At 35.8% G+C, this 6,623-nt stretch overlaps 3 non-coding genes across 3 annotated transcripts; 1 reads left to right on the forward strand and 2 right to left on the reverse strand.

The window, feature by feature from the left end:
- Nucleotides 1-2,389: 2,389 nt before the first annotated feature.
- TRNAF-GAA (transfer RNA phenylalanine (anticodon GAA)) lies at nucleotides 2,390-2,462 on the reverse strand. Its single transcript has one exon. It is a non-coding gene; the product is annotated as a tRNA-Phe (tRNA).
- Nucleotides 2,463-4,190: 1,728 nt separating this feature from the next.
- On the forward strand, nucleotides 4,191-4,263 carry TRNAT-UGU (transfer RNA threonine (anticodon UGU)). Its single transcript has one exon. It is a non-coding gene; the product is annotated as a tRNA-Thr (tRNA).
- Nucleotides 4,264-5,531: 1,268 nt separating this feature from the next.
- On the reverse strand, nucleotides 5,532-5,618 carry TRNAS-GGA (transfer RNA serine (anticodon GGA)). The gene has a single exon. It is a non-coding gene; the product is annotated as a tRNA-Ser (tRNA).
- Nucleotides 5,619-6,623: the final 1,005 nt, after the last annotated feature.

Genomic DNA, 6,623 nt, shown 5'->3' on the forward strand with positions numbered 1-6,623 from the left:
GAGAGTGCATCTATGTTTCTGCTTTACGAATATGATATTTTCTGGGCATTTCTAATAATATCAAGTCTTATTCCTATTTTAGCATTTCTAATTTCGGGAGTTTTAGCCCCGATTAGTGAAGGACCAGAGAAACTCTCTAGTTATGAATCGGGTATAGAACCAATGGGGGATGCTTGGTTACAATTCCGAATTCGCTATTACATGTTTGCTCTAGTTTTTGTTGTTTTTGATGTTGAAACGGTCTTTCTTTATCCATGGGCAATGAGTTTCGATGTATTGGGTGTATCTGTATTTATAGAAGCTTTCATTTTCGTGCTTATCCCAATTGTTGGTTCAGTTTATGCATGGCGAAAAGGAGCATTGGAATGGTCTTAGCTCCTGAATATTCAGACAATCAAAATCAAAAACAAAGAAAAGATTACATTGAGACAGTTATTAATTCTATTGAGTTTCCGTTACTTGACCAAACAACCCAAAATTCAGTTATTTCAACTACATCGAATGATCTTTCGAATTGGTCAAGACTCTCCAGTTTATGGCCGCTTCTCTATGGTACCAGTTGTTGCTTCATTGAATTTGCTTCATTAATAGGCTCGCGATTCGACTTTGATCGTTATGGATTGGTACCAAGATCGAGTCCTAGGCAAGCAGACCTCATTTTAACAGCCGGCACAGTAACAATGAAAATGGCGCCTTCCTTAGTGAGATTATATGAGCAAATGCCTGAACCAAAATATGTCATTGCGATGGGAGCTTGTACTATTACAGGAGGGATGTTCAGTACGGATTCTTATAGTACCGTTCGGGAGTCGATAAGCTAATTCCTGTGGATGTCTATTTGCCGGGCTGCCCACCCAAACCAGAGGCAGTTATAGATGCTATAACGAAACTTCGTAAGAAAGTATCTCGAGAAATCTATGAAGATCAAATTGGGTCTCAACAGGAAAATCGATATTTTACTACCAATCACAAGTTTCATGTTGGACGCAGTACTCATACTGGAAATTACGATCAAGGATTACTCTATAAATCTCCATCTACTTCAGAAATACCTCCTGAAACTGAAACATCTTTCAAATACAAAAGTTCAGTATCTTCCCACGAATTAGTGAATTAGGCAGGATGCTTTTGTGCAGAATAACAAACAGCGGGTAAATCTTCATAAATTTCATCGTAAATGTGAAATACTCATACAAATACAAATGTGGGAGAGATCAAGAAGATGCAAGGTCGTTTATCTGCTTGGCTAGTCAAGCATGAGCTAGTGCATAGATCTTTGGGCTTCGATTACCAAGGAATAGAGACTTTACAAATAAAGCCCGAGGATTGGTACTCCATTGCTGTCATTTCATATGTATATGGTTACAATTATCTACGTTCCCAGTGTGCTTATGATGTAGCACCGGGCGGGTTGTTAGCTAGTGTGTATCATCTTACGAGAATACAGTATGGTGTGGATCAACCCGAAGAGGTATGCATAAAAGTATTTGCCCCAAGGAGGAATCCTAGAATCCCGTCTGTTTTCTGGATTTGGAAAAGTGCTGATTTTCAAGAACGGGAATCTTATGATATGTTGGGAATCTCTTATGAAAATCATCCACGCCTGAAACGTATCTTGATGCCTGAAAGTTGGATAGGCTGGCCCCTACGTAAGGATTATATTGCCCCCAATTTCTATGAAATACAAGATGCTCATTGAATGATAAGAAACTAATATTCACTTCTACGACTCCAGATATTCAAGGAATCTTTTTATGTTCTGTTCTAGATGAAACAGAATAACTGGACTCTCATCTCAGTATTATGAATGGGCTACTAAAGGGGCTTCATTGATATTCCCCAATTTGGAAGATATCCATTTCGGATGAGCAAAGCCAATAGGATGAATCAAAAGAGTTCTGCACCATGAACTTTGTACCGCGCACATCACTTAGATGGGCCCCGAAAAGTCACGTAGGAGGGAGTGAAGAAAGAGAAAGTGAAGAAATAGAATATGAAAGAAAATATGAAATTATGAACTCAAAATTCAGAAATGAAAAGGGGATCAGATTTTCTTTGTACTGTATCTGAAATGAATCCTGTCTATTCCTACCCTTCGATTCCTCTCTAGACTAGACTTTTGGGTTTTCAGCCAACTAACTTCAATTCAAATATGTATGAAGTATTAACATTCTTTTTGAGCGAGAGCAGGTACAGTATGAACAAACAAAAAAGAAGAGGGAACAGAATCTAATTCTTTTCTTTACCCATCAAAAAAAAAAATGGGGGATCTAGATATATCCCTAGATGGATAAGTATGTATCATGATCTAGACTATTAACGAATAGAATATGGATCCCGATCCATATCGATTCATTTGTATGAGTATCTATTCGATATATTAACCACGTGCCAGGAACCAGATTTGAACTGGCGACACGAGGATTTTCAGTCCTCTGCTCTACCAGCTGAGCTATCCCGACCATCCCCGACGCATCATCCTACTAGAGGGCTTGGGTCTATGTCAATTAAAGGGACTCAAAAAACATTAGAAAATCTTACCTCAGCCTTGGAATTTCTTGGATCTTCAAAAAGAAGACTTTGTAAGTGTAAGAGTAATGATATGGACTGTGAATGATTCAATAATGGAGATTCCTTGCCATATATGTTCATTTGTACGTAGATCATATCTATCACAAGACTTGTGATAAGAGAGAAAGATTTCTGGTCGGATCCATTTGTGAAAGAGTAGAGTGAGTGAGAAACATAGCTAAGCTCATTTTGAACCACTGACGAAAAAAGAGGATAAATGGTTAGGGAATGGAATAAAATAGGCCTTTTTTTTTTATTGGGGATAGAGGGACTTGAACCCTCATGATTTCAAAAGTCGACGGATTTTCCTCTTACTATAAATTTCATTGTTGTCGGTATTGACATGTAGAATGGGACTCTATCTTTATTCTCGTCCGATTAATCAGTTCTTCAAAAGATCTTTCAGACTCTGGAGTAAATGATTTGATCACTGAATCTTCGATTCTTCCTTTTGGAATCGATTTAATTTAGCAAGAATTCTGCAATTTTTCATATAAATAATCAAAAAATCCGGATTCGGGTCGTGATTAATCATTTGATATTTAAGTACGTCTATGTACTTAAATAAGGTCATCCTTTCTGGAGTTTTGATAGAAGGATTCCTCTACCAATGTAGTCAACCCCGTTCGTTAGAACAGCTTCCATTGAGTCTCTGCACCTATCCTTCTTTTGATTCTCGCTTTCTGAACCCTTGTTTTCAGAAAACTGGATTTGGCTCAGGATTGCCCATTTTTAATTCCAGGGTTTCTCTGAATTTGGAAGTTACCACTTAGTAGGTTTCCATACCAAGGCTCAACCCAATCAAGCCCGTAGCGTCTACCAATTTCGCCATATCCCCCTTATGAGATCTCGATCTCATTGTGATCCCATCCCCTTCTTTCATTTATGTTGGAACCATTGAATTCATTAGATACTGATTCCTATATCGAAAAAGTGTCTGCTCCTATTTTATTTCTTGCCCATCTTCTTTCATATCTATTGGAGGACCATTCCATTATTTGGTCCAATCAGAAATGATTCTATCATTGATGTATCTGCAATTCAATATGGATGGATATATCCCACATATAGATGTTCCCCCCCCCCTCTCATTTTTCCCGCGCAGTTTGGAATACTGGAACGGTCGATATTCATTCTTCTTTTTTTTTTTTTCGTCCTATCTCCTCCCTTTCCGAATGAAACAAAAGGAATATCTCAGTAGGATCTGGATTGCATCCTTATCTTATCCTTTCCTTAGGAACTACACTCTAATAGAAATAGAATTCATATAATCTGCTATAACTGCTATAACTAATAGTTATATTCTATTCTATAATAGAATATAGAATTATTTCATATGTATATAGTATTATTTTGCGTTTTTTAAATTTGATTTGAATGAAAAAAAAAAATTCTAGTGCTAGTGACTACTAATAAATGAAATAATCAAAAATAAATAATCAAATAGAAAATAATCAAAAATAAAATCAAAATTCATATTATATTAATAATTATTAATATTAATTAATATGTTATAATAATTTATAATAATTAATATTAATAATTATTAATAGCTAATAGCTAACTAAGATCCCAATAGTTTCCCGAATTCCTATTCACGCACTATTTCTGTTATATGAGCCCGCTTAGCTCAGAGGTTAGAGCACCGCATTTGTAATGCGATGGTCATCGGTTCGATTCCGATAGTCGGCTTTCTCTATTTGTTCTATTTTTTTTTTTTTATCAGGATTGATCATCTTTCCTTGAGACCAAGGAATATTGAGAAGACCCCCCCCTTTTTTTTCTCCAAATGTCGGGTTACCGATCTATTATGTTATGTCGCGGGAACTTCCAACTATGAATAAAGAATAAAAAACGGATTGGAGCCGTTTGATCTATACAGAACAAATCAAGAAAAGGATCCTTAACTTCCCATATATACAATATACAAAATAATACGGATATTGATACAATTCATCTTATTCCTCTTTGTAGTACTTCAGTGGATTTAGCTTCGTTTATCGTTTAGTTCAGTATTAATTTAGGTTTATTCTGTAAAATGAAATTTCAATAAAATTAAGGAGTCTTTATGTCTCGTTACCGAGGGCCTCGTTTCAAAAAAATACGCCGTCTAGGGGCTTTACCGGGACTCACTAGGAAAAGACCTAGATCCGGAAGTGATCTTAGAAACCAATCGCGTTCCGGGAAAAGATCTCAATATCGTATTCGTCTAGAAGAAAAACAAAAATTGCGTTTTCATTATGGTCTGACAGAGCAACAATTACTTAGATATGTTCGTATTGCTGGGAAAGCCAAAGGGTCAACAGGTCAGGTTTTACTACAACTACTTGAGATGCGTTTGGATAACATCCTTTTTCGATTGGGTATGGCTTCGACCATTCCGGGAGCCAGGCAATTAGTTAATCATAGACATATTTTAGTTAATGGCCGTATAGTAGATATCCCAAGTTATCGCTGCAAACCCCAAGATATTATTACTATGAGGGATGAACAAAGATCCAGAGCTCTGATTCAAAATTATATGGATTCATCCCCCCACGAGGAGTTGGCAAAACATTTGAGTCTTTATTCATCCCAATATAAAGGATTAGTAAATCAAATAATAGATATTAAGTGGATCGGTTTGAAAATCAATGAGTTGCTAGTCGTAGAATATTATTCCCGTCAGACTTGAACCTAACTAAAATAACAAAGCTTTGGACAAGCCCCTTTTTTTTCTTTCGCCGAAGTAAATAGATCTAAGAGGTTTGATCCGGATTTTTCTCCCATTCACGTATTACAAATGGATCAGCGGTGAGATTTTTATTCCTTGTCCATTCTTTCCGTTCCGGTATTTTCCATACCACAGCAATTAGGAATAGAGAATCTATATCAAATAAAGTACGATTGGAATACTCGTATCAATTGTTATTTGATTTGATACATTGTAGTCGGTACCGTTGGTGAATTAGGTGAAGGTACGGAGAGAGAGGGATTCGAACCCTCGGTAAACAAAAGCCTACATAGCAGTTCCAATGCTACGCCTTGAACCACTCGGCCATCTCTCCTACATAATCTTATGATTATGACCCAGAAACCGAGTGAATAGCGAGTCATTCATATTATTGTATTATTGCAATACAGGTATGACCAATCAATTCTAAATAGAAAATAGAAAACTTTTCATTAAAGAAAGATCTTCCCTCGAGGATCGAGGGATAAAAAAACATTTTTTTTCTTATCTTTTTCTTATCTTATTAAAAAGATTAAAAAAAAATAGATAGAATCTATCTATTCATGTTTGTCAAGAAGACGATCCCGTCTTATTCTTAGATTTATACTGGATTAAACCAATGAATTGGAACAAGTCAACTGACCCTATTTTATACTATGGTTACATTTAGACTATTATGGTTCCATAGGAATTCCAAAATTCCTTTCTAGTTTCAGATTTCTCAACAACAATTCCTCTCATGAGCTACCCCACAATCTATTACAAATTCATGAATCGTCCCATGGATTTTTTTGATATTTCGATTGCGTGGTGTATACACACTATGCACAAAAAATGGATGGTTATTCTTATTCTATTTTCATCATGGAATGATTCTATTATTTGATTTGATTTTTTTTTTCTTTGGATCATAATCAAATCAAAACTTCTAGAGTCATCAGAATCTGTAGGAAAAACTTCCTTGATTCCTGAGCTTCGATAAAATAGGAATAGTTCCGTTCATTGGTATACTACTTAATATTTATACTTAATACTTAATTTAAATGAAATACAATCGGATTCAAATATTTCCTATCCATCCCTGCCCCAAAGGGACAATTTGAGTGGAAGGTCGACACCTTTTTTTTTAGAATGAGTCCGTTTGTTTTTATGTGATTTCGTACTATACAATTCCTTTGTTTGTGGGATCATTTTCCCTCTAGGGGTAATGAGAAGAATTATGGAATGGATTGTTAACCATGCCTAGATCTCGGATAAATGGAAATTTTATTGATAAGACCTCTTCAATTGTAGCCAATATCTTATTACGAATAATTCCGACAACCTCAGGAGAAAAAGA

Source organism: Tasmannia lanceolata, unplaced genomic scaffold, assembly GCF_043159265.1.
Source record: "Tasmannia lanceolata isolate RefF3 unplaced genomic scaffold, GAP_Taslan_0.1 ptg000206l, whole genome shotgun sequence".
In the NCBI taxonomy this organism is placed as follows: Eukaryota; Viridiplantae; Streptophyta; class Magnoliopsida; order Canellales; family Winteraceae; genus Tasmannia; species Tasmannia lanceolata.